Here is a 27,559-nt window from a genome sequence, read left to right on the forward strand (position 1 = left end):
AAGTCAAGAAAAGGTACAATTCAGGCAGAATTCAAAATACTAAATGTGCAAATAAAGAATTCTATAAAAGTATATATTGAAAGTGGTATATGGTGAGAAATAGGGTAGTGCCTTGGATATGCTGAATTAGAAGAAAAGTAATAAATATATTGATACATAAGTACATGGAAGGTATATATATATATATATATGCATAAGGAAGGTAATATATGTACATTAAAGATGCATTTAATAAACTTTGGCTTTCAAGTGTTGTTGTACTTTCAATTAATGTATTTGTTTTTATTTTTTGTAATTCAATAGTGAAGCAATTGTAGATCAATAGTTATGATAAAAGATTTACTTATTTATGCAGTCACCTATATACATGTTGAAACATAGAATAATGTAACTATAAGTAATATGTACATTTATTAAGCAGAACTAACAAATAGCTATATTTTTCAAACATAATTATTATACACGTGTATACAAAGCAATACACATATGTAGGTACATATCTATAGTCCAAATAAACCATGGTTCCAGGGCTGTTTTCGTGGACAATTACTTACAGGATCTCACCCTCTGCGCGATTGCTGCTGCTGCTATGTGTGTTCAGGGAGGATAAAAACAATTCTAGCTTTCGCGTCAAGAATTTTCAATTCTATTAAGGACACGGAGGAGAGGATTATGCTTCTCTTTTCTTTACTGACATTTACAGCAGCCAATGAAACTTTAAACTACATAACCCATCAGGCACAGCGTGCCCTGTCTCCACCAATCACCTCTCACCCCCCTAGGGCATATAACTCGGTGTCCTCAGAGATCGTCCTCTTTCTTTGCGAACAGTCCAAACAGAACTATAACTTCAGAACCATTGGTCTCCTGACTGAACGTCGTCATCTGGACCTTCAACAGAAGGAATCCTTGCCTTCTCAATAACAAGCAAATCAGGTGATCCAAACTCAGGTTGTCTTGTCCTCTGCACCTGAAAAGAAAATCAAGGCCATAATACCTCTTGACTTAAGGCTTACATTAACAAGGGTGGGTATCTGTAATCACTTTACACTTGGCAATTCTATATCATGACATTTCAGCTACTTTTTTAAATTAAATATTTATAAAAACATTTGTTTGGGTGGGATAATGCTCGCCTCCATTTCCTCAATATATTTGAAAATTCTTGACGCGTAAGCTAGAATTAATTTTATTCGATGTCAGGAAACAAAGGCTTCTGATTATGCTAGTTTAAAGTTTTTCCACCACATTAGTTGCCACATCCACAATAGTTTTATGATAAAATGGTTTAAACGTTGAATCAGACGACCAATCCGCCGCAGTCATAATGTCCTCCAAACAAGAACCAGTCACAAAGGCTTTAGAAGCCATGGCTCCTCTCACTATATGAGCCCCAAAAACCGAGACATCAATCCCGGCCTCACTCAATAACCATTTGACCCATCTAGCCAAAGTCACAGAAGAGACTGAGCGAAAGGTTTCTGAAGAGAAATCAATAACTGACCTGCAACATCACTTCTAAATTCACAAGTACAATCCTCGTAACATTTCAAACATTGTACAACGCACCATTTACTATGGTGTGGAAAAGCCGGATAACTTACACACTTGGAATTAGTTTTAGTTTGTTTAGAAATAGTGAAAGAAACTCCTGAAGGACTAAATACTCTACCTGCTAAATCCACAGCTCGTACGTCCAAGACGCGTCTACAGGAAATCAGGCATAATAACATTGTAAGCTTTGCTGACAACGGTTTTGGTCAAAGACCTTCATTTGCCGGCCAGCTTCTCATAAAACGAAGTACTACATCTACGTCCTACAGAGTAGAATATCTGAGCTCTGATGGTTTCACTAATCTTATACCTCTCAATAACTTATAAATCAAGGGATGCTCCCCAACCAGTTTCCCTTCAATGCGGGGGAGTCCTGCCGAAATTGCAGAATGGAAATTATTGACCGTCATATAGGCCATTCCCCGACTGGCAATATCGGAAAGAAAATTCACAATCATATGTATACTGGATTCCATGGGTTCCACTTGTCGTTCACCACACCAACAAATCCATCTACGCCAAGCCGAATCATATTGTTTGTGCATAGCGGGAGCCCATAGATTGTGACAGGAAAACAGTGCATCTTGCGAAACTTCCAGCACTTGCCAGCGTCTTCGGAAAGTCTCCAGGCCATGAGAGGCCCTGCATCACCAAGGGAGGTGGATACCCCACCGGATCCTGTAATATCTCTGGAAATGACAGAAGACCTACCGGGGGAGCACAAGTCAATGTCAACGTTACCGGAAACGATGATGGTGCTTTCCAATACAGGGTGATAAATATTCATTATGCCCCATGTCGGCAGACTTGTGCCAACACCCTCTGAATCATGGCGAATGGGGGAAAGGTATACATTGTGCCCGTCATTAATGTTTGTAAAAATGTGTTTGAGTTGAGCGTTCGAGGATCCGGTCGCCAACTGTAAACTGGGGCAACTGCGTATTCAGGAGTGGCGGAAATATATCTTTTGAGCATGGACCCCATTTCTGATTCAATTGCTGAAACACGTTGGGATGCAGTCTCCAATCGCTGGAATCCCAAAGAAATCAGGAGTTTCAATCCGCTGTCACATTGGAGCTGCTCGGAATATATTCCACCATCACAGAGATCTGGTGCTGAGTACACTAATGCCAAAAATCTATGGCTATCTCCGCCAACAGGCGTGATCTCGTGCCCCCCAATCGATTGATGTATCTCACCACTGACACATTGTCCATGCGCAGGAGAATGCAACAACTCGATATCTGAGGCGACAGAGTCCGATTTGCAAAGGAATTCGCTAGAAGCTCCAGACAATTAATATGTAATTGTAGATCTGCTGGGGAAAATCTGCTTCACGTTTTCATTGATCCGCATCGGGCTCCCCAGCCCCAGTGGCTGGCATCCGATTCTATCACCACCTCCGGGCATGATGCAAAAATGGCCTGCCGTTCCAAGCATCCATGTGCAGCAGCCCCCAGGAAATTTCTGTTCTGGCTTCGTCTGAAAGTGAAATCTGTTCTGAGTAACTCAGCCCCTTGCGCAGATGCATGATCTTTAGTGCTGCAGGAGCCCTGGAAAAATTGCCTGAATAGATGATGCTAGGAGACCTGCTAGGTGAGCCAACATCCTCAATTAAATAGTCTGAGAGGCAAGCACTCTCCTCAACTCCTTCTTGATAGCCACCCTCTTTTTCAGGGGAAGGAGTAATTGCGTGAATATCGAATTTACCTGAAAACCCAGAAATTCCATCGATTGCACTGGAATCAGGATCGCTTTGTCTGAATTGATGACGAAACCCAGGTCCTGAAGGAGCTGTATCGTCTAAGGTAAATGAAGTAGCACCAGGTCTTGGCTCTGTGCCATAATCATGACATCGTCCAAATAGATGATCAGGTGAACCCATCTCTCTCTCAGAAATTGTATCATTGGTTTCAGTAACATGGTGAAACACCAAGGGGCGGAGGAGAGACCGAAGGGCATGGTTCTGAACTCGAGCCATCGTTGTCGCCATTGGAACTGGAGAAACCTCCGATGAGGAGGAAAAATAGGTACTGCTAAGTACGCTTCTTTTAAATCGAGACGCACCATCCAATCTTTTTCCAATAACAGGACCCTCAACAAATGTCTGCCCGCCATTTTGAAGCGCCGATACACTATCCAAGTGTGGAATTCTCTGAGGTTAAGGACCAAACGGAAGCCCTCATCTTACTTGACACCAGAAAAAAAGTGCTGACATAACCGTGTGGGTGAGAACTTGACTCCACATGCGCCCCTTCTTTCAATAAAGCCGTCACCTCGTCGTCTTTGAAAGAGCTCTCTGTTATGGAAAAATTTAGAGGATGAGGGTGATCATTTTGTTTTGGGAAGGGGTAAACCTCTAGCTGAAAACCCTGCACCGTTTGGAGTACCTGAGGGTCTTGCGTTATAGATTCCTAATTCTGAAGAAACAACCCAGTTCTGCCTCCCACAGACACCACTTCGGGTTGAACAAGCCTTACCTGCATAAGAGGTCTCGCTGGCATTGTTGTTGTTACCGCCTCGATAACCTCCTCAATTTTTTTCTACCTCTCCCAGCTCTGTTGCGAGTGGGATAGATGTTTGAACTGGTCTGACCCCCTCGACCCCTGTTGTCGGAACTTCAGGAGGCTTGGTAGTATCCTCAGCCAGCCACTAGACTCCTTAAGCGTCCAGCCTGGTAAAAAGGCCAGTATGGAACACCTTTTTGACTGAAGTTTGGTCCTTATCTAGGGCTGAAAAGGTAGCTACATACTTTCCTAAGTCATGGACCAACTTGTTGCCGAACAAAAGCCCATTAGCTAAGGGCCCTGCCTTCGTAGAAGCCAGCTGTACCAATTGAGGATCAATACTCATCAAAAAGGATTCCCTGCGTTCGGTAGATGGAGCGCAGTTGGCATTGCCAAGGAAGCATAAAGCTCTCTGTGCCCACTGCAGAATCTCTGTTGGGTCCAAATTAGCACTTGATTCCTCAGCCCTCACTGCCAAATCTAAAATCTTTGTTAGTGGTCCTGTCACGTCTGTCTTGGCACCCTTTCCAAGCTCTATCCTTTGTGACCTTCTTTATAAAAGTTGCATATTCGGATCTAACTCTGGGGTATCAGTAACCTTTCCCAGTACGGAAGGTCTAGGGCATTCCAATCCTAGAGTGTGCCCCTCGCGCTCATTTTACTTGAACATAAGTGCTACCTCCACACATGGCACCCACTCAGTGGACCTTGGGTGTAGAATATTCTTCAGGTCGAATAACAGGTTTTTATTAGTGGTCTCTGGATTAAGGATATGGGACTTCTTCTTGCGTTTTGGCGTCGAACCCGCTTTCTCTGTGTCTTTATCGGAGTCTGATGTGTCATGTGCTGATGAGGGAGTGTCATCTACAGCTCCCAGACTAGACTGAGAAGTGCTGTTCCGAGAACCTGATGGGAATGAACTCCCATATCCGTGGTCCATAAAGACCGATGACGCAACCTGTGATAACACCTCTGTTGACGAGCTGAAAGCAGGCCTCTCTATTGCCAGGCTCTGATCGCCCAGACGCACACTCTGGGCTGGGGAGTCTCCCCTTGGGATTCTCAGTGCATGTTTCCCATAGTTCTTCAGGGGTTTCATAAAGGGTTGTAAAGCCCTAATAAATGCCCTATTGACTGAGTCTTGAACATGATTGTCAAGGGCCTCCACAAACCGCTCCTCCATTTGGTGCTCATAAGGCAAAGAATCTCTCTCTGAATGGCTATCCGCCCATGCGCAAGCCGGGTAGAAATAGAAAGGGGACGCCTTCTTGAAGACGTGATCCCTCGTCCGTCCCGCTCCCGCTCCACACCAGGGAATTGACTCTTGCACCCTTACACGCCCACAAACATGCAAATCCACAATCAATACGGCTTACAATCAGCACAATACCAACAATCACTGCTTTAAAACATTGCGTAACCAGTAAATAATGTAAATGAAGATGTACTTGCCTTGCTGCTGCAGCAAAGAAAGAGGACGATCTCTGAGGACACGGAGCTATATGCAAGGCTGCCCGGGGGGGTTGCGCAGCAGCCCCCTAACAGGGCGGCCGCCTTAGTGCCGCATGAAGGCACTGGGGGCAGCCGGTCTAGTCCCTGGGCTCAGCCAGGGAAGATGTCCGGCAAATAGTTCCTTCCAGCGGAGGGGGGAGGGGGCAGGGGTATTTAGGCTGTCCCCGCCCCTTCCTCGCCCTCTTGTCCCTCTCGTCTCGCCTTGCTCGGTCCTGTCCCCAGGAGCTGCCTTATCTTGCGGTGAGTGATTCCCCACCTCGGCTGGGGTTGCTCCCCGGCTTCGGGTTGGCGGCGGCCCGCCAGTGAGGGGGGGAGGGGGCAGCTCCGGGAGGGCTATGGCAGCGGCACCCCCTCCGTTCAGTGCCAGCACTGTGCGGACTGGGTAGGGGGCAATGAGGGGGAGGTATGCGGTGTGCTCCGCGGCTCGGGCGTGCGGTCCGACGGGAGAGGATGTGCATGCGCTGACGACTTATGGTGTTAGAACCAGGGTTCGAGCCTCGTGGTCGCGACCACATCCTGTGTTTTGGGCACACTAGTTAGTCATCCCCCCCATCCCGGAACATGTATGTATTTTGGTGCGCTTACACAGCGCTCCAGTCGAGTTCGCGCTAATTTTACGATGCAAATATAATATTATGGTGGGCCCACAAGCCATGTGGGCCGATTGTGTTTGGCCCCGGAGGTGCTAGTTGTGAAGATTTAGAGGCACAGTGTAGGATATGAGAAGGCAGACGTAATCCCCACAAAGCGAAGAGTAATGAAGATGATGTACGCCCCTGCACTGCCTGGTAAATTAAACTATTCCCCTCCACTCGTACTCGCTCCGTGCCAGGATTTGGCACTGAGCGATGGAAGGTGGCAGAGGGCGCCTCGGGGCTTGGTATCAGAGAGTGGCATCTAAGATGGCTGGTGCATGAGATGTCTAGCAATAACAATAGCTGTAATTATTGTCAGTTTGTAGTAAATCGCTCGTATGCAAAGGCGCATCCGCCTGGGCTGCCTCTCAGTGCTTTTTCGTAAAAGCATGAAAAAACACCTCGGAGATAATAAGGACAACTGTAGTATCTATATACACTGAAGTCGGTTAGCACATAGAGTGCGAAAAGACTTCGGAACGATGTTGAGTTTGAGATGTATAGCTGTATTTCCGGTAGTGAGTCGTGTAAGGTGTTCTAAACTGATGATTTACTGCAGTCTAGGCCAGGCACTCTGCATCTGTCGTGTTAGCAGCAGAGCAGCGCTGGCCGGTGTTTACACAACACACAGGATGCCTGTGATCCGGATAAGTGTGCATTGCGAATACGTTTGCCCGGCGTTGCAGAAACAGAGCCCAGACCTGCAGGCCCCCCCCACAGATTGCCGCAATCAATGCGGGGTGACCGTCACAGTCCCCGCGTGGTCGGGTCCACATCCTGTGATTCTGGGCAAACTAGTTGTTACCTCGGGGGGGGCACCCCTGAATATGTAATTTATACGGTGCTTGTGGCGGCGCTTTGGAACAGGCGTACTTATGGTCTCGCTACTCGGGGATAGGCCCGACCGGCAGCCCGGGCATCTGGGCGCGCAATAGCCCCCCCCCTACGGAACCCCGGCGGAGATGTCCGTGACGCTGTGGAACCAGGGGTGTGTGTCACTTAGCGGGCCCACAGCTATAGGTAGTGTGTAAAGTTCTGCACTTTTGCCACAGCGTGGCTCGTTTACCGCGAGAATGAGTTGCATTTTATACTCTGGAGTCGCTTTCAACGCACAGCAGGTACGATGCGCAGCAGAGCGTGTCTGCTGCTTTATGAACGAACTTCTTTCGTGTTGTGCGCACGATTGTTGTCCTCGTTGATGCGCTTTACACGCAGCCGGCTCCTCATGTACTTGGACGTTCAGGGTCCTGCTTTTATGTCAAGCAAGGTTGGGCCTGGTTAGTACTTGGTTGGGAGGCCTGTATTGGGACTACAGGATGCTGCAGCCTTGCAACGAGCTCAGGGCAATTTTTGGGGCAAAATAGGAGCTTAGGCAGGCAGCAATGTATTAGTGGGCTTTCACCTAAAAATTGCGAATTTTTGCAATTTTAGCGAATTGTGAAAGCAAAGTTATTTACTTGTATTATAGTGACGCCATTGCATGTGCTAGTTGCGTGTCGGGCAGATATAGGACATAGGGTGAAGGACTAGTGCTCTTTGCGCTGCAAGCGACGAAGCTTGGCGCGCTGCGGTTGCCTTGGCAACATATTAACAGGCTCTGCCAGTGAGGGCACAGTCAGTGCGGCTGATACAATGAGGGTAATAGGCTACGCATTTACGATGTTTGCCATGGCAGAGCAGCACTGGCTTGGCCAGTTCCTAACGAGGAACATTAGGGAATCGTTACCACTTTTTAACTTAGCGTGCCCCTTTCGGCTCCGACATGAGGATTAAGGGACACTTCTCGGAAGGTAGGGGATAGGCAATGGAAAGCGATCTGGGTCCGAGGATGTAGTCAGTCTCCTCGGTATATTGGTTAGCTGTTATGTGTCAGTATTGGTTCAGTTGCATGGCATTTTTCCACTCAGAGGGGGGGGGGGGGAGGAAGCTATGTGCAGTTAACGGCTGCCATGCAGGTGTGTGGTTCACGCCCCAGGATTTTACTTTGAGACAGCTTTGGTCGGGCATTGCAGCTGTGTGTTTGTTAGTCAGGCGCCGCGGGCCGTGTAATTCCCAGTTTCGTGCATTCCGGTGGCGTTAGATGCAATAAGTCTTTCCTTTTCCAACTTGGGCATTAGGGCCATGCCAGGGTCTTGGCATACAATTTGGGTAATGTTCATACCGGCACTATTCTATGGTGGCTACACAACTCCGGGGGAAATGTTATTACTAAGTACAGCGGTAAGGGCCTGAGTTTGGGGCAGTGGTACTGCTATGGGGAGGGGGGGGGGGGGGGAGACCTTCATAGGGATATTTGGTACATGTTTCACTCGGGTCCACATGGCGCAGGTGACTCGAGCAACAAAGGATCTAGGGGAGCCGAGTGATGTGTCATGGCATTTGCCTGGATGGGGGGGGCACTGTGGGACGACACAGGCTGGGGGGACTGGGGCATCACGTGTGTTTTGGAGCCGATGCACAGGTTGTTCACAAGCAAACAAAGATCCAGTACTTTACGTTCCAAGTTAATTGATTTCTCAGGGTGATGCCTTTCTATTGTGTGCTTTGTCACATTAGGGCTGTCAGCTAGGTGTGTCGACGGTGGCTCGCGTTTGGGAATTGACTCTTGCACCCCTACACGCCCACAAACATGCAAATCCACAATCAAAACGGCTTACAATCAGCACAATACCAACAATCACTGCTTTAAAACATTGCGTATCCAGTAAATAATGTAAATGAAGATGTACTTGCCTTGCTGCTGCAGCAAAGAAAGAGGACGATCTCTGAGGACAGGAGTTATAAGCCCTAGGGGGGTGAGAGGTGATTGGTGGAGACAGGGCATGCTGTGCCTGATGGGTTATGTAGTTTAAAGTTTCATTTGCCTATGTGACTGTCTTTTATTCGACATACACACGTGACCAGACGCGTACGCCCCAGCGTATCGCGTCAGGGTCACGACATCACACAGGAGGGCAGCAGACCTTCTCAGCGACCCCTGCAGCTCGTCCAAGGGCTGGACAAAGCTCTGAAGTGAGCCCAGATCCGAGCACCGGCCCTTCACCCAACCCAGGTGTTTTTTTTTGCTTTGGATGCTGGGTCCCCTCGCCCTCAGTTTAGAGAGTTAGAAACGGGACTACAAGTCCCAGAATTCACTGTAATAACCGGACCTGACTGGCAGTAATGCCTGGGCCTTGGTAATAATATCTCTCATGAGGACGGCGGGGCGGACACTTCCGGGTCGGTGGTAGTTTTGCTTCCACAATGCGCCTGTAAGTTGTAAACCATTAAGTTTATAAAGATAACAAAGTTTCGCCTTCATATTAAACACTCTGTCAGAGCCCGCCCCATCATTTCATTTATTTAGCGTGAAAAAAACATGTTTAGATACATTTTATTTATTGCATAGAAACTTTGTTTTTTATGTTAATAATAACCCTCCATTACACGTTTCTGTTTGTCAAGAACGTGCACAGAAGCTTAAAATGAAAAGGCTGCAATCCTTCCCTAAAAGTCTCTCAGTTAAAAATTGGCCGTCATCGATCTTAAAATGTATGTGATTGCATTAGAAAATCTTTTAGTTATAGGAGATGATGTCTTTAATGAAAAGCGTCAGTACTCAATCGCAGGAGTGTCACGTTATAGATGACATTTAAAATAAATGACCCCTCATCATACTTTCAAAATATAGGTGGAATATAAAAAATGTACCCTCCCCGTCGGGGAATTGAACCCCGGTCTCCCGCGTGACAGGCGGGGATACTGACCACTATACTAACGAGGATCCGATGCATAGCCTTGTGCTGAGCAGCTCCTTGACGTGTCCTTCAACCCGCCCTGTCCTGCCTGTGACTCATCTATTTCTTTTCCCAGCTCCTTCACACCAACACAGGCTCAACAAACACAAACTCTCCCTCCCTCAAAAGACACACAAACATACACACTCCCTCTCACCAACCTTCTCACCTCCTAGCAGACGCTCTCAGCAGCGCTCTCAGCAGCATTACCTGATGCCAGAGTCTCCACAACCAGCTCCCAGGGCTGCTTCAGAGGGGGCGCGGCCTGGCTCTTCAGCGCCCCCCAGTAGGAGGAGAGAGCTGGGGTGTAAAGTTGAAGAGAGGAGGCAGGAAAAGCCCAGGTGTGCGAGTGTCCGAGAAAGAGGCGCTTTCTATTGTGAAGCAGAGGAAAAAAGTTACGTGTTTGCAAAAGTCCTTCGAGCCGGATTTGAACCATTGACCTAAGAATGTCAGTCACTCCACTACAGTCCTCCGCACAACCAACTGAGCTATCGAAGGCTCGGCTGGGGTTGTCTAGGAGCTATGTGTCATGCAGAGTCGGACTGGCAAGGAGGGGGAGGGGGGGAATATTTCCTAAATTGTAAGACTTACCCTGAGTAGGATTGCGAGAAACGTGTGTCAACAAAGAAACTAAGGAAGGAATGAAAGAGGGATTCGAAAGAAGTGAGGGGGAGGAAGAAAGAAGCTGGCACCTGGAAGAAATCAAGATTGATGTTGTTTTATTTTACCAAGTTTTAGAGGTTTTAAAGTTTAACTATGCAGTAGTGATTGTAATATGTTTCAAACAAAAAGTATCTGCCGAAACCCGGGATCGAACCAGGGACCTTTAGATCTTCAGTCTAACGCTCTCCCAACTGAGCTATTTCGGCGGCTTCTGTTCCCAGCGTGTGACCGCTCTGGCTCCAGCGACCCTGGTGGATTCCTGCATTATTGGTTAGTTTACAGGTGTTATTACCAGCAGTCCAGGGCTCTCATCACCTCCGCCCTCACTCTGAGAGAAGCCTCGCTGGGGGGCGCTGCTCTCCTCCCAGCACTGAAGACCAGACACGCAGCTGGCATTTTAAGCAGTGACGTCATCGACGCCGTGACTCTTCCCAAAACTCATCCAAATCCAGGCAGGTAAAACTGCACCCACCCTAAAGAGCCATTGACCATCACTGGCACCGGGACCCGCCTGTGATGGGTGGATGTTGTTAGCAATGGGTCTGTTGGGCGGCTGCTCTGAACTCACACCCTTTGGCACGTGCCTCCCTGGACCATGGATCACAGAACACACACATGACACCAAACAGGATCCTGCTCCTGCAGGGGAAAGTGGGGCTAAAGTCCATCACTTTACAGAATACCCTACATCAAGCTGCTTTTTATTTTCAAAATAGGTTTATTTCCAGCGTAAAAACGTATAAACCATCCAATGATAAAGTGTTAAACATTAAAAACACAATTCAGTTTATACCACATCTTCCATAAAATCCATTAAACCCTCCTCACATCACTGCGGACCCCCCATCATTGGGACTCTTCCAATCACATCACTTCACTCTTGGTGACAATGTACAACTTTTGTATAATTGTATATAATGATAATATCTTGTTAATTTCACTGCTGGACAGGCAGAAAATACGTTTTTTCAGCACGAGCAGCACATGGCTGTGCAGGACTGCATGTATGCAGCGTATTTCCACTATTTGCATGTTCCCGAAGCGCTATAGAACCTGAGTGCCCTTTCTAGCTCAGGGGTTCATGTTTATCAATCAATCAGTAGATTTGTAGAGCGCTTCTTGTCACCCGTGGGGGTTTCCAGGCGCTGGCAGGGACCAGAGTGGACTCTTGATATATGACGCTGACCGCGGCCCCCGCAGGGGGCAAATCGGCGGTCGGCGCCTTAGCGCCCCCGGGGCACCGGTCACCCTTCCACACCCCCTCCCACTGGGGGGGGGGGCGGGGACGCAGACCGGAGCCCCCCTCCTCGGGCTGGCCGGAAGTGACGCGCAATGCGTGTCACTTCCTGGCCCTGGTGTGAGTGGGAGGCTATTTAGCCTTCCCCCACCCTCCTGGCGACCTCTTTGTCGCCCACCTCGCCATTTGATCGGTCGCAGTCTCCGGCATCTTCGGTCGTTGTCCTCGCTTCGTCGCTGCGATCCCGGCCCTACCACCATCATAAGGTTACATGAACAACGGTGAGTCTTGCTCTACCCTTCCCGCTCCGGCCCCGTCCCTGGGCAGTACCAGGTCGACGGGGCCCTGTGGCTCGGATGGCCACGGGCGGGGGGGGGGGGGCCGCAAGTTGGGCCGTTGTGGCTCGATAGGACGCTTCGTCAGCGTCAAAGCCACGGTGGCTGTTCGAGTCTCGGCAATCACGCTAAACGTTCCGTGATGCTGGGCAAATCCATGTGGCACTTCAGTTGCAGGGAGCATCGGGCTTCCGATTCTGCCTTGCGATAACGCAGCGCATGGGTACAGGGCGAGCGGCAAACAGCTGCTTCCTTTAATCTCCCCGTGCCTAACAAAAATGAATGTGTCATAGCGGAGAGAGGGGTGTGGCGCAGCGGCCAGAGTGGCCGACTCCCGAGCGCGGGGATCAGGGTTCGATCTCCAGCACAGGCGGGCTGCACAGCACAGCACCGTGTGAATCTGGGCAATTGCTCGCTTAATGTCCCCGACGGCCCCCAGCGCGTAGAAACCCCTAGGCGTGATAAGTTCGCACTTAACAAATACTGTTTTTCTGCCATCGCGCAAGTAAGGGTATATGGGAGCGGCCGGCCCCCCCACCTCCCGTCGGCTACGCTGCCACTGAGGGAGCGGGGGGGGCGCATGGTCCTGGGCAACGGGTGCCGCCGAGGGTGCGGTGCGGGCCGCTTGGTCCGGTGTACAGCCAACGTGCGGGGGTGCGGGCGCGAGCCTCAGCGCTTGCAGGCCACTGATGCCGGCACCCCCCCCCTGCAACGATAGCCCGAGGAAAGATGCAGTATCATGGGGGAGGGTGCGTGCGTGCCCACGCGAAGTCAGGCAGTCTTATGGTAGGGGCGCCTGTAGTGCTGGGATGTGTAAGGTAAATACGGTGTTCATGTAAGCGCTCCAATTTCTTCGGGTCGAATTCGCGCTATACAAATATGCATCATGTACGCGTATTCGCTGACTGCCTATAATGCAGACATGATACAAGTGATTCATTGTTCACAGGATTTTGCTCCAATACCTTCGGGTCGAGTTCGCGCTATATAAATATGCAACATGCATTCGCTGGCTCCCTATGAATACAGATACATGAGACAAGTGCAGGCATTGTTCACGAGTTTTTCCGCGTGTACACATTCGCGCGCATTAAGTGATTCCGGGCATTACAACACACCCTGCACCTCAAAGGGTAATTTGGCGTTTTTGCCCTTGTACAGGTCCACAATCTCCTCTGAATAAATGGATACATTCTTATATGGGTTGATGACTACGCAAAACAGGCCGGAGTAAGTCCGTGGCGCGAGGCGGGGCACTGGCTCTCGAGTTTGCGCGGAGGCCCCGGACGACTCGCCTAGCCTCCCTGGGCCCGGCTATGTATGTGGTTGCGATGCTCTCTCGCGGCGCTCCGGTGCCTTCAGGGGTTCGCGCTGCATCTCGGGGATACGGTGCTCGTGGGCGGCGCCAGTGCCTTCTGGTCGATGTCGCGCTGCGTCTCTGGTAGGTCACTTGCTCTCCCCGGTCTGAATGTGCATGCAGGCATGGTGCTCAGTGCTGCACTCGAATAACGGCTCCCCCGTCCGCGACGGTGGCGGGGGTTCCCGGTCCCAACCCAACCTCCCCCCCCCCTACTACCAGCACTGCAAGGTTGGGAGCTGCCTGGATCCCCGCGGGTCATGGGCGGTGCAGCCCCCGTGGCGCTCCCTGGGAAGGTTATCGCCCCCCCTCCCATCGGCTACGAGGCCGGCGAGGTCGGGGGGGCGCTTGCAGTGGGCTAAGTGCTCATGGGCAGCGCATGCGCTGTCGTGGGGGGCTGGGGCTGAGGCGAGCAGGGGCAAGGGGTAGGCATTGTAACCTGCGAGTTGGATGCTGGTTTAGGGTAATCAGTTCCGGCCCGCGGGGTCGCGTCCGCATTCGGCCATTACTAAACCCCCCGCACCTCACTGGATTATCTGGTACACTCGATCACGTAATATTGTATTTTGAATTAAGCGCCCAGTGCCTGGATGTGTAATGTAAATAGGGCACTCATGTAAAGCGCTCCAATACCTTCGGGTCGATCTTGCGCTATATAAATATGCAACATGTAATTGCGGGCTGCCTATATAGGCAGATCATTGCATTTGACGATTCCGGACATTACAACACCCCCCTGCACCTCATTGTGAATTTGGCACGGCGCTCGTGTCCGGCGCTCCACTACGTTAGCGCGCATTAATGTTTTAATGTCGTAGTCGAGTGGTTAAGGCGATAGACTAGAAATGTATTGGGGTTTCCCCACGCAGTTTCGGATTCTGACGACTACGAAAATCTTTAAAGCCAGTGCGCTCCCACATATGCGGGTCTGACTCCGCCCCTCGGTTTTGCGCCGCGTACCCTGCTCTCCCCGAGTATGTGTCTCTGATGTCGATGGCGCCGGGGACGGATTGGGTGGCTAGCACCCCATCGCCCCACCCGGCCAGGTCTGGTCCTTCCGGCTGGGTCTGGCTGGCGTAGGGCTGAACAAATCTCTCTGTTCCACATCTTTAGTCCGAGTCCCCGACTACGAATAGCTGGGGGGCGCTCTCTGCCACACGAGGCGGACAGACACGCGCTGGGACAGATCGGGCTCAGCTGCGTCGCGGAAAGGACACCGGTGGCTGCGTGGGTCTGTTCACGTCCTGCAAGCTGGCAGGAAGAGCCCCAGTGCATGGCTCCTTGGTTGATTGGTCGGTATCACGGCGATGCACACACTGACAGCCCGTGCCCAGTTAGCAAACTGGGCCTGATAAATGAGGTTGTGTTGTAGTGTAGGGTGTCCATTCGCGCTTTTTTATAGCAGGGTAAGCAAGGGCAAGTGGGTATGCACTTTCTTTATCAGGTGCAAAGGCAATTCCGACCCCGTGTTGCCTCCTCATGCTTGTTTTAGGGAGAAGGCATTTGCCCCCCCCCTCGGGTGCGCGGCCGCTGGGGGCGCGGGGGGCATGCGGCAGGCAGCGTGGTCCTGGGCAATGGATGCGCTGCCACCGAATGCGTGAATGCGTAATATAAACACTGTACTAGTTAAAGCACTTCAATGCCTTCCAGACCTCCTCCTGCCCATGCATCGGCCGCAGCGAGATAGAGGTTGGCGGCCGCATCGAACTAGGGTTTAGGGGGTTTTGCGGGCAAGGTCTAAACCTTCCCCTGCCCAAGCGTCGCTGCAGCGTGATTCAGTGTAGGGTAGAGCGCTCATTACACACTCTATCGATCGTGTGTCCGTCGGCCTTTCTCCCGCGGGGCATACTTCTCAATGGCGGCGGCCCTCGCGAGCAAAGTAAATCAATGGGGGTGCGACGGCAAAGAAGCCGCACACCCTGCGCCGGGGGAGCCGTTAGGAGATTAGAGTCGGGTCACGGCCCTAATACACCAGCACTGCAAGGCTGGGAGCTGCCTGGGTACCAGCGGGTCGCGGGCGGTGCAACCCCCGTGGCGCTCCCTGGATAAGGTTATCGCCCCCCTCTCCCGTCGGCTATGCTGCCGTTGAGGACGGGGGGGGCATGCAGTGGGCTGCGGGCGGTAGGCGTGGTGACCTGCAGAGGTGGGGTAGTCCGACAACTGCGAGCTGGATGCTGGTTTAGGGAAGTGAGGTTCCGCCCCTTGAGGTCGCGTTCGCATTATGCGATTGCGGGCATTACTGAACCCGGCACCTCAATGGACAATTGGTACGAATCTTGTAAGCTCTCCGTGCTTAAATGTGTAATGTAAATAAGGTGCTCATGTAAAGCGCTCCAATACCTTCGGGTCGAGTTCGCGCTATATATTTATGCAACATGTATTACTGGTTTCCTATAAGGCGGATACATGATACAAGTGCATGCATTGTTCACATTACGCGATTGCAGGCATTACTAAACCCCCCGCACCTCAATGGTTAATCTGGTGCGGTGCTCGCGTGATTTGGCACGGGGAGCGTGTAATATGGTACGATTCTCTTAAGCACCCCCTGCTTGAAGGTGTAATGTAATTACGGTGCTCATGTAAAGGCCTCCAATACCTTCCGGTCGAGTTTGCGCTATATAAATATGCAACATGTAATTGCGAGCCTCCTATAAGGCAGATACATGACACAAGTACATGCATTGTTCACATTACGCGATTGCAGGCATTACTAAACCCCCCGCACCTCAATGGTTAATCTGGTGCGGTGTTCGCGTGATTTGGCACGGGGATCGTGTTATATGGTACGACTCGCTTACGCTCCCCATGCCGGCATGGTGTAATGTAAATACAGTGCTCATGTAAAGCGCTCCAAGACCTTGGGCGTCGAGTTCGCGCTATACAAATAGGCAACATGTATCTGCTGGCTTCCTATAAGGCAGACACTTGATACAAGCTCAGGCATTGTGCACAAGATTTTGCTCCAATACCTTCGGGTCGAGTTCACGCTAGATAAATATGCAACATGTATGGCCTGGCTTCCTATAATGCAGACACATGATACAAGTGCATGTATTATTCACAAGAATTTGCTCGTGCCCACATTCGCGCGCATCAGGTGATTCCGGGCATTACGACACCCCCTGCACCCGAATGGGTTATTTGGTCAGTGCTCTTGTCCGGTGCTCTAATAATTTCGCGCGCATTACGGTTTGAGCTAATCACTAATCCACCATGCCCGAATAGGTATGCTAATGCGGGGCTCATGTACTGCACTCCAATACCTTCGGGCGGATCACGCCGTGACTCCGGGCAGATAATTTAATATCCACGTGCCCGACGATGTATGTATATACGGTGCTCACGAACGGCGCGCCATTACCTTCGGATTGAGTTCGCGCTGTGGTTGTGACGCTGGGCAAATCACTGATCACCCCATGTCCAGATATGCATGCGTGCTGCTGGGCCTGGTCCACCTGGGCCCCCGAGGGTCGCGAGTTTTGGCGGCTCATGATCCCACTCCGTGCCCGAACATGTATGTAGACACGGGGCGTACGGACTGGGCCCCATATACCGTCGGGCGAGTCGCGCTGTGACGCCGGGCAGATCACTTAATCTCCCCGTGCCCAATTATGTATGTAAATACGGTGCTCAGGAACTGCGCGCCAATACCTTCGGATCGAGTTCGCGCTGGGTGTGTGACGCTGGGTAAATGAGTGAATATCGCCGTATGATCTCACTCTCGTGCCCGAATATGGGTGTAAATATGGTGTTCATGCACAGCGCTGCTATACCTTCGGGTCGAGTTTGCGTGTTAAAAAAGTGCTATTTACAGCAAGGGTCACGCTGCCCGATCCTGACCACACGTGACCACGTGTCCCTCGTCTCCAACCTTTTGCTGAAGGGGGGCTTGGGTCGTGTGTCGTTGTTGTTGTTGTCAGCAACAGATAAAGTATCAGCGTGTGGGTAACAGGCATCTGCTCTCCAGCAACTCCGTGCCCTAGGAGCACGCGCGTTGCCCTAATTCCGAGGCCTACCCATAAAGGGGCCGAGTAGCAAAACAATTAAATAGGCTCCATAGGTGGGCCTCTGGCCTTACAGCTCGGTGACACCACCATCATTTGTAGATAGGCCCAGGTAAAATAGGGCCTTTTCCGGATGTCTAGAGGACCATTGCGGTTGCGGGTATCCCCCACCGGATTCACTGGTCGCGTACGGCAGCTGCGGGAGACTGGGATCCGGGTTTACGGACCAGTTTAACGCGCTAAGGGCGCTGCCTGCCAACATAGGGTGCTGCTGTGCCAATAACTGGGGTGTCAGCGGGGCAAACACAAGGGGACATTATGTCAATAGTACATTTGTCACGCCCAGGGTGCACTAAATCTCTACTTCAACAGAGCAGGAATTTGACACCGCTGGGGATGCTCTGGGTTTGTGGGGGGTGCACCCCCCCGCCACCCTCCTACTGAGGAGCATGATGGGAGGGCCGAAGTAGGACTTAGTCAATACTCAATGCTTGAACCTTGCTGACAGCGCGCAATGCTTAAGCCAGACAGATTCCCGTAGCTGGTATACCTAGGGGTTTTCATCACTGAGGGATCTGTAGGGGCATAATTCCCATAAGGAATAAGGGATGGTGGGCAAGGGCAAGAGTCACCCTTGCCCATGGTCACGCGCTGGCAGCCAGGAGCACTCCTGTGCTCCAGGTTGAGCAATCAGAGGGGACTGGCCAAAGGTTAAGTAAAACCCTTCTCGCCTTCATAGCCAAAGAGGGCAGGCCCAGAATTGTGAAGAGGGTAACCTGCCCGCATGGGGGGCAAATAGTTCTTGGCACATCTCCCCAGGCCCATCGGGTCCTCTCCTGCAGCGGACCCTATCCGGTTAGGATAGCGTCTTGGGCCTTGGGGACATAGATGGGGCCATCTACAACACCAGGAGCTATAGCTCACTGGTAAGTCTTGGGCCTGTGGACATAAGGGATCTCACAGGGTTTGAGTCCGGCTAGCGCTGTCACACTGTCATGAGGTGGCAGAATTTCAAACTCTTCTTTCTGCTAGGAGGGTTCCCTTCCAGCTAGTTGCAGGAAGCCCTAGATAGGAGAGGTTGCAGGTAAGACTATAGCGGGTTGGTGGGGGGCCCTGGCTGCGACGGTGAGCCGCCTCCAGGGCTGTGGCGGAGTTACAGGGTGATCTGGAAGCAGGCCGGTACAAAGGGTACCTCTGCGCGGCACCTTAGGGGGTGCCTGAGCCAAAACCGAGGAGCCTCAAGGGAGGTCCCGGAAGCCGTGTCGGTGCCCCACTAGTCCTGCGGGCGGTTGTGGGCCAGAACAACCGGGGGCTTGCTATGCGTCGCTCCGCCCCGAGAGGGGGGGCGTGAGTAGAATTACCAACGGCACGTGATCGGAGAAAGAATCACCTGGAGGGCCGCAACGGCGGGCATCGCTCCCGCGCTGCCCGGCTCATCAGGCGGGCAGGCGACCCAGTTGGTTGCCTGCCCTTGGATCGCCCGTAAGATAACCCACCCATTACATATTCTGGAATTATGTAATAAACCTGCAGCATTGTTACCCAACACCAACTGTCTTGTGTGTGTCATTGGGTAACCTATTCTGGGGGAGGGGGGACAGCGGGGTGCCCCTGGGGGTACTATGCCGCTGACCGCGGCCCCCGCAGGGGGCCAATCAGCGGTCGGCGCCTTAGCGCCCCCGGGGCACCGGTCACCCCTCCACACCCCCTCCCACTGGGGGGGGGCGGGGACGCAGACCGGAGCCCCCCTCCTCGGGCTGGCCAGAAGTGATGCGCAATGCGTGTCACTTCCTGGCCCTGGTGTGAGGGGGAGGCTATTTAGCCTTCCCCTACCCTCCTGGCGACCTCTTTGTCGCCCACCTCGCCATTTCCCTCCCTACCGCTTACCCGGCGTAGGCGTTGGGTGGGGGGGGGTTTCTGAGCGTTGTAATGTTTTCTTTTTTCGTTGCAGGCGGAGTTACAGGGCGATCTGGAAGCAGGCCGGTACAAAGGGTACCTCTGCGCGGCACCATAGGGGGTGCCTGAGCGAAAACCGAGGAGCCTCAAGGGAGGTCCCGGAAGCCGTGTCGGCGCCCCGCTAGTCCTGCGGGCGGTTGTGGGCCTGAACAACCGGGGGCTTGCTATGCAACGCTCCGCCCCGAGAGGGGGGGCGTGAGTAGAATTACCAACGGCACGTGATAGTAGAAAGAATCACCTGGAGGGCAGCAACGGCGGGCATCGCTCCCGCGCTGCCCGGCTCATCAGGCGGGCAGGCGATCCAGTTGGTTGCTTGCCCTTGGATCGCCCGTAAAATAACCCACCCATTACATATTCTGGAATTATGTAATAAACCTGCAGCATTGTTACCCAACACCAACTGTCTTGTGTGTGTCATTGGGTAACCTATTCTGGGGGAGGGGGGACAGCGGGGTGCCCCTGGGGGTACTATGCATTTTCTTTGCCTCTCAGATTGTCTACACGTGAGTCTGTGTCCGGTAAGGTTGCATCACACCCTCACTCTTCTAAAACCACTTTCTACCCTGTCACACTGACCACAAGAGGAATTTTATCAATTTAAAGACGAGTATCTTGAACATCCAATGCTGTTCAAGTCCAGAGGATTCGCCCACTGCCCCTGGACTCCCACAAACCCTCGAGGACACGTTTGTAGAGTGGAGAATACTTGATTTTACCGCCATCTTCATGTGTAACATACTACGCGCCTTTTTCACTTTACCCTTGAGCGATATATTGGTGACTGTGCACCTTCACCTGTGTCATTTCTAGTTTTCCTGCCCCCCCAAAAAATGCAATAAGTATATATAAATTATTGATTTTCAATTTCTGATCCCACAGTCTCCTCGCTTGTCGGATCTATAATTTTCTGATTGAATTGCTGCTTGTGTTGATCGTCATTTCCTGTAAATCTTCGGGGTCACTTAGCTGAGATCAACATCCCCCAATATCTTAGAGGTCTGAAGGTTCCACAAACCATCACAATAAACACAGACCAGGACCCTCTGTGAATACTATTGTGTGAGACGTGACAGGGGCCTTCTTTCATGCCACTAAAAAGCGACTGTTCACCCTTGTCGTGGCCTCCGCGGTGCCTTCTTTGGATGGGTGATGGAGGGTAGAAGACAAACCTCAAGGCGCCTCTGGGAGGACGAAGTGATCAGCGGCTCCTCTCGTGAAACTCTCCTTCACTTCATCACTCACAACAGTGCAGGAAAGGGGTGTGGAGATCAGTTAGGTTTATAGGCGGTGGTTTCTGGGTAATATGCCGAAGGTATAAACATGCAGAGTGAAGGGAGTGGAAATAAAATAAAGTAAAATGTGTGTAAACCGTTTGTATTCTTAAAAATGTAACAGCAAAAATGGATCTTCCCATACCCGGAGTCGAACCCGGGCCGCCTGGGTGAAAACCAGGAATCCTAACCGCTAGACCATATGGGAGGCGTGTGACAGCTGCCTGGGCTCAGAGTATTTGTAGTGCAAATGACCGTATCCGTTGGTAGTGTGTTCATCAGTGTTGAATGAACCACGACTTTCTAAATACAGAGAATAGCAAGGAATAGAGATAAACTCAGCTGGTCTGGGTCAGGGTGTGTGGGATCAGCTTGGTCATTTCCGCTCTGTACAGGAATAAAACACGCAGACTGCTCCACGAACACGCGCCTTGGAGGAAGGAAACACCAAAGATAGAGGGTCAGCGAGGGAGGAATCTAAACAGAGGCGACGAGCACCTAAACCACTGAGGCTGAAACAGGGCCGGCTTTAGTGCTGGTTGCGCCCTGTGCGACAATGTTTGTTGGCGCCCCCCCAATGACCACCTCCACCACTGATTCCCTCACTAGCACCCTTTAACAGTGACCAAGTCTCCATAACCACACTTTCTCAGATGCATTGAATTAGTTATATAGCGCCACTCATACCAGTGTAGGGTGTTCGTGCACTTTGCATCACACGCACATTACACAGAGACAATCCATCATACGAGTGTAAATCAGTGTATAGGAATTGTTGCATAAGCCAAAGGACTAAAAGTGTAGGAGTCACATGTCATCCATACTGGTAGGCAGTATAGTTTAAGAGTGCTTGGTGTGGAGAAGCACAAACTCAGAGCCGAAAAAGAAACAGCATAGTTGGGAGTTTCCTTTAATAATAAGAATAGATTCCTAGCCAAATTAACCCTTTTTGCAACATTAATCAATGTTCTAATAATGTATACTTTGCAGTGTGTGCAGTTCTAGGATGAAAGTTAATAGCTCACTATCCTATATTAGGACTTTAAGTTATAAATTGAAAGTAACAAAAGGATGCCTCTTTTGAAAGCAGTAACCTGCTGATCTGTTTCCGTCATACACACTCTGTAATCTACTTGGTACACGTTCTTTGCAGCAGGCACATTAACCCTCTGCACTAACTTCACCGAAGTCAAAACCTCAACTATACAAAATGCTGATCTCTCTCCAGGAAGATAATTAATCACACGAGTTTTCTTGACATTTATGTGAGGCCTGGTCATTTCCGGGGAAATGAAATGCTGCAGCAGGTGCTTCAAAAGCATAATAAACTTTCAAACACGGCGCCCCCAGGAAGCCAGCACCCGGTGCGGTGGCACCGCTGGCACCGCCCTAAAGCCGGCCCTGGGCTGAAAAGAAGAATAAGACAGGCAGAGAAAAGAATGAGAAAAATACAGACTTAGAATAAAAGAATAGAGACAAAACGGATAAACAGGAGAGCGGAAGTCAACAAACTGCCCTTGTGATCTTGACCACACGCGAGGATGAGCCCCATTTAGAAATACTACATACACTACAAGGACGGGTTATCAAAACGTAACCTCTGATCCTCTAGCAGCAGGGGAAAGTACGCACCGGTGTGGAGCGGACACACATAGCGCCTGTACACAAGTACTTGTGAGTAGAAGGTGCAGCGCCCGGAGAGTCCCCTCTCCGTACTCCATGGACAGTTACCACGGGCCACGGATGCTCCCGGCAGCCGCGAGTAGCACTTGCGGTGGTTTCACATGGTGACCGCGTGGCCTAATGGATAAGGCGTCTGACTTCGAATCAGAAGATTGAGGGTTCGAGTCCCTTCGTGGTCGGGGCTCTTTTACCTACTACTGAAAGGACATTTTATGAAATCTACAATCCTGCGCACATTTCAATGTTTTTGATTTTAAATCTATGCAGGATGCTACTAAGGAAGTGGTGATTCTGACAAATGCACACAAAACCTCACTTAATACATAAACTTTCTGCAAATTCCTAAATTGTAACTATTTTTCTCAACACGCACAGTGTCACTCACTAAAGCACTGTAAAGCGTCCCTCAGTAAATCACTGCACAGTGTCCCTCACTAAATCACTGCATGGTGTCTCTCACTAAATCACTGCATGGTGTCCCTCACTAAAGCATTGTACAGCCTCCGTCACTAAAGCACGGCACAGTGTCACTCACTAAAGCACTGTACAGCCTCCGTCACTAAAGCACGGCACAGTGTCTCTCACTAAATCACTGCACGGTGTCCCTCACTAAATCACTGCACAGTGTCCGTCACTGAAGCACTACAGAGGGTCCCTTACTAAAGCATAGCACAGCGTCCCTCACTAAATCACTGCAGCGTCCCTCACTAAAGCACTGCAGCGTCCCTCACTAAATCACTGCAGCGTCCCTCACTAAAGCACTGCAGAGTCCCTCACTAAAGCACTGCCCAGAGGCGTTGAAACAATCTGCGCATAGCGGGGGTGACCGAGTCCAACAATACCGGCCCCATGGAAACCTATGTGGAACGTTTATTGGGAGACACCTTTGGCAGAGATTGTTTCTCAACTACGTTTGCGGTGGAGCGGACTCTTCGGTCCCTGGCCCCCAGATCTGCTCCTGGCGCTCCCCCCCCCCTCGTCTTATCATCGCGCGCCCGCTGAATTATCATGATAGAGATGTCGCGATGAGAAAGGCTAGGGAAGTGGAAAATCTGCAGTACCAAGGAATGACTCTTTCTCTAGACCCAGACTTCACGGCACTGGTGCAGGAGGCCCGGCGCAAGCTTCAAGATATAACAAGCATTGGCAAAGCCAATAGGTCTCGCTTTTGGGACCTTATACATGTTTAACTATGCAACAGTTGCATAACTAAATACTTATAAGGTCCCAAAAGCGAGACCTATTGGCTATGGCAATGCTTGTTTTTGGGTAGGCACGAAGAGCCACCCTCCCCCGTGTAATGCCAGCTGCTGCAACAGGGGGAGGGACGGAATCTGAGGAGAGAGAGCAGAGGAGGAAAGAGCAACAGAGAACCAGTCTGCCAAGTAGGTGCGAACGTTACCGCTAAAGTGAAAGTAATCATTTCGCGGGCGCTTTGATGTTCGCAGTGGCCGCGCGGCTCACTGAGAACATCAAAGCGCCCGCGAAATGTACACGCAGGCTGCCAAATGGTGCGCGCGCCCGGCGCACATGCACTGTAGTTGGGGGCCTGAAAAGCACTCGTTTGCACTTCCAAATCCCCGTTTTCTATAGCTCACGCCAGAGCAGCGCTAAAGTGCTAGCTCAGGCGAGACCTAAAAAGACGCTGCGTAACGAGAATATTAGCTATTCCATGTTGTACCCGGCATGCCTCGGTGTGCAACTCAACGGTAAAACTACTATCTTTGACACACCGGTGGAGGCAGCTGACGTCTTGAAACGACATAAATCGGACAGAGCGGCTTCCCCTGCAAAGTAGAACACTGGTCACAGGGAGCACGGACTCACTGTACTGGTGCATATAGCACTCTCGGAGAGGCTCGGACACTGATGCCCTCTCAGGGTTCTTTGCAGCTTTCAACGCTGGAGTCCTCTCCCTCTCTCCCCATTGGTGTGGGAATTCTTTCTTCTTGTTTCCCTCTTTTTCGCTCTATCATTCACTTAAAAAAAAAAGACATGCTTACATATCGATGTCTTTCTGAGCTCAGCTCCATATAAATGATGTAGACTTATTATTATAATCGTGGTATGCTCGGGGCGTTGTTGCCCCCCTTGGAGATTGTAGGAGAGTAGGGTCTGCTATCCTATGGTAACCCCACATTTTTGCTTTTTGCTTCACTGGTTTTTGACATATTGAGGCTGTGGGCCTGCCAATCAGACCCCCAGCCTGCTGTTCTCTCTACTAAATTCACACTATGCACCCTAGGTGCATAACCAATTGGAAGTGGATCACCCTGTGAGCCCCTGTACCAGTGTACACTAGGTACCCAGGGCATTGGTGTATCTAAGGCCTGCCAGGGGCTGAAGCATGTATTATGCCACCCCAGGCTTGGCCTAACAAATTTGACACAACTGGCTGATCACTCAGCTGGGGTAAGTTGGTGTAACCACCTCTTACTTAGGTGTAGTATATCTATACCTAACCTTAAAGGGGACACATGTTAACCTATAAGTCACTCCTATGGCAGGCCTTAACAATCCTGAAGGCAGAGTGCTTGGTTCCATGTGAGATGGTGCTCTGGCATGAGCTGAGCCTGTCTGCAGTGGTCGGAACAACTTCCTTCTACTGTTTCCAGATATCGTCATACCATATACTCTTAAGTGCATTATGAACCTCGCGGTTAAATGCTATCTTTGGTTTGGCTTTATCAAAACATGTCGAGTAAGGTGTCATACGAATTGGAATACTAACCCCTCGCCAATTCTGGCGATGGGGTTAGCATTCCACCCTTCTAGAGGGACACGACATGTACAGTACCTGAAACCCGGGTAAAATCAGACATAGCCTCAGCTCCACAAAATGGATGCTGCCACCACAGACACAAGTCTGCCCTCCTGCTGCTGGGAGTCCTTCCAGCTTGGGAGGTGTGGACAAAGGGTTTCCTGCCAGGGGAGGTGCGTGCACCACCCCAGACAGGATTTTGTGTATTGGTCAGGTAGGGCTTGAAAGAAACCAGACATGCCTGAGGCTCACAAGGAGCCTCGGTGCATATGCCAGTTCAATCCGGTCCTGGGGCACGCTGGACAAAGGATTGGGGGTGTAACCACCCCCCTTCCTGGTCCCACCCTTAGGGAGGGACCTAGCAGGTAGTCCGGCCCCTAGAATCCGCTTAAAGGTAGGAGCTGTGTCCTAAGACTTCAGACATCCTGGAATCAACTTGAAACTAAGAAGAAGACGGGAACTTCGACGCTCTGCCGCACAGAGGACTGAAGCCAATCTCCCCTGTGGTCAGGGAGTGACCACCTTGCTAACGCAAGCACCATCCAGCGAATCAACGTCTGCTTTGCCGCCACCTCCCGCCGGAGCCCGAGCCCAGAGACTGACAAGACCTGGACCTCCAGACCTCTCACCGCCCGATCCACAGCCCCTGAGAAGAGGAGACCCGTGGAGGCACCGAGACACGTGGAGCCAGCCATCTTGAAAAGACCACGACAAGCTGCAAGTGCAACAACCGAGGCTCCCTCCAAGTTGTGCTTTGGGATCTGAGAAGCCCAACCCTCGAGCAGCATCTGCACCAAAGGTGAGCCCTCCAGCATCTCCACGATCTGCGTGGGGCCCTTCTGCATTTTGCCACTCGACGCACCTAACTGGTTGCTGGCCCGCTGGCTAGTGGCCATCTTGGCGATGAACTTCAAGAAATACACTGCTGGTCTGGTTGCTCCAGACTGGCCCTTGCTCCTCTCCAAAGGAGCAGTCCCTCTGACCTTGCTGGTCAGAATCATCAGCTTATTTCATCTCCTACAACAATTGCTTTTGCCAAGGCTTGTTTGCTTCGATCAAGTCGCCGACACCGCCGACAGCGAGAGCCTGCGTGGGACAGCTCGTGACCCGACTCCTGGACGTCGTCGACCTTCAGGGACCACGTGGCTGCAGAGACAAGCTACACCTTCCTGTTTGCACCCGACATTGCCTGGTACCCACCTGGTGCCACGCTGGTCACTGGCTAGTGACTGTGAACACTGTCCCCTCTGCTTACAGGTCTTCAACATTTCCGATCCACTCTTGGATCCACCGCATCTCTTCCGGGGCGACCGCCTGCAGCATCTTTGTCTACAGGCTCCATTGAACAGATAGAAGAAACCCGACGCACTTCGACGCCTATGCACCCGCTTCCGGTGGGTGAGGTAAGGCTGGCACTCCGGTGCCCAAGTGTAGAGTATCATCTCTAGTGTCTGTTTTTCGAATCTTGAGTTCATAGTCCATCCGGAAGATCCTCTTTGCAGTAACTTTGTACTTTTTACGCACCCATTGAAAACCTATGGGAGCTCGCGTGTGACTATTTGCTCTGCACACGCAACCCGTGGACCTCCTGGTCACTAACTGAAGTTAGCTCCTTGTAGGCCCAGCGATTCTAGAGGCCCTAGGCCTTTTCCCCTTTCTGTTCGTGGTACTTATACCACTATTTTAGTATATGGTTTGAGCGGCCACCAGGGCCTATCCATATAAAGTGCAACTTCTGTGTATTCTACTGTAATCTTGTTTGACGATTTGTGCTCCTGTGCTCATAAAGAGACTAGGGGTTACTTTGAGAAATAAATACATATATATTTTGAATATATATCTGTGTGGTGTCCTTTCATTGGTATAAAAGGGGGTTGCATTTGGTAAAACAGCTTGCTTAACACGTTTCACGAGTTTAGCCTCAAAGACTGCTTAGCCTACGCTACCACTAGGGCAGCTAGTCCGAAAAGGTTGACTTACAACCACACCATAAGGGTTGCTTGGCATGGTACAAGGTGGTCACTTTAACTAGTGAACATCATATACCAGGCCAACTTCTCACATTGGTGAGCAGCGGTTGGATTTGAGCTTGCTGTGTTTTACCATTGTAATCTCTTGGTTACCAATTGAAAGATCACATAGGTACCTGTAGGTACATATAAAACAAGATTAGATATACTTAAGTTCTACTGAACTTAGTTGTTGTAGAGCAAAGGGAGTAGCACACCCTGACTACAACTACTAGATAGGTTTAGTAGGTAAACCCAAGTGTAGGTAGATTGCAACACATCCACCCACACTTAAG

At 50.9% G+C, this 27,559-nt stretch overlaps 3 non-coding genes across 3 annotated transcripts; 1 reads left to right on the forward strand and 2 right to left on the reverse strand.

The window, feature by feature from the left end:
* Positions 1 to 9,899: 9,899 nt before the first annotated feature.
* TRNAD-GUC (transfer RNA aspartic acid (anticodon GUC)) lies at positions 9,900 to 9,971 on the reverse strand. Its single transcript has one exon. It is a non-coding gene; the product is annotated as a tRNA-Asp (tRNA).
* An 809-nt stretch (positions 9,972 to 10,780) lies between these two features.
* Positions 10,781 to 10,853, reverse strand: TRNAF-GAA (transfer RNA phenylalanine (anticodon GAA)). Its single transcript has one exon. It is a non-coding gene; the product is annotated as a tRNA-Phe (tRNA).
* An 11,746-nt stretch (positions 10,854 to 22,599) lies between these two features.
* TRNAR-UCG (transfer RNA arginine (anticodon UCG)) lies at positions 22,600 to 22,672 on the forward strand. Its single transcript has one exon. It is a non-coding gene; the product is annotated as a tRNA-Arg (tRNA).
* Positions 22,673 to 27,559: the final 4,887 nt, after the last annotated feature.

Source organism: Triturus cristatus, chromosome 4_1 (genome assembly GCF_964204655.1).
Source record: "Triturus cristatus chromosome 4_1, aTriCri1.1, whole genome shotgun sequence".
Taxonomy (NCBI): Eukaryota; Metazoa; Chordata; class Amphibia; order Caudata; family Salamandridae; genus Triturus; species Triturus cristatus.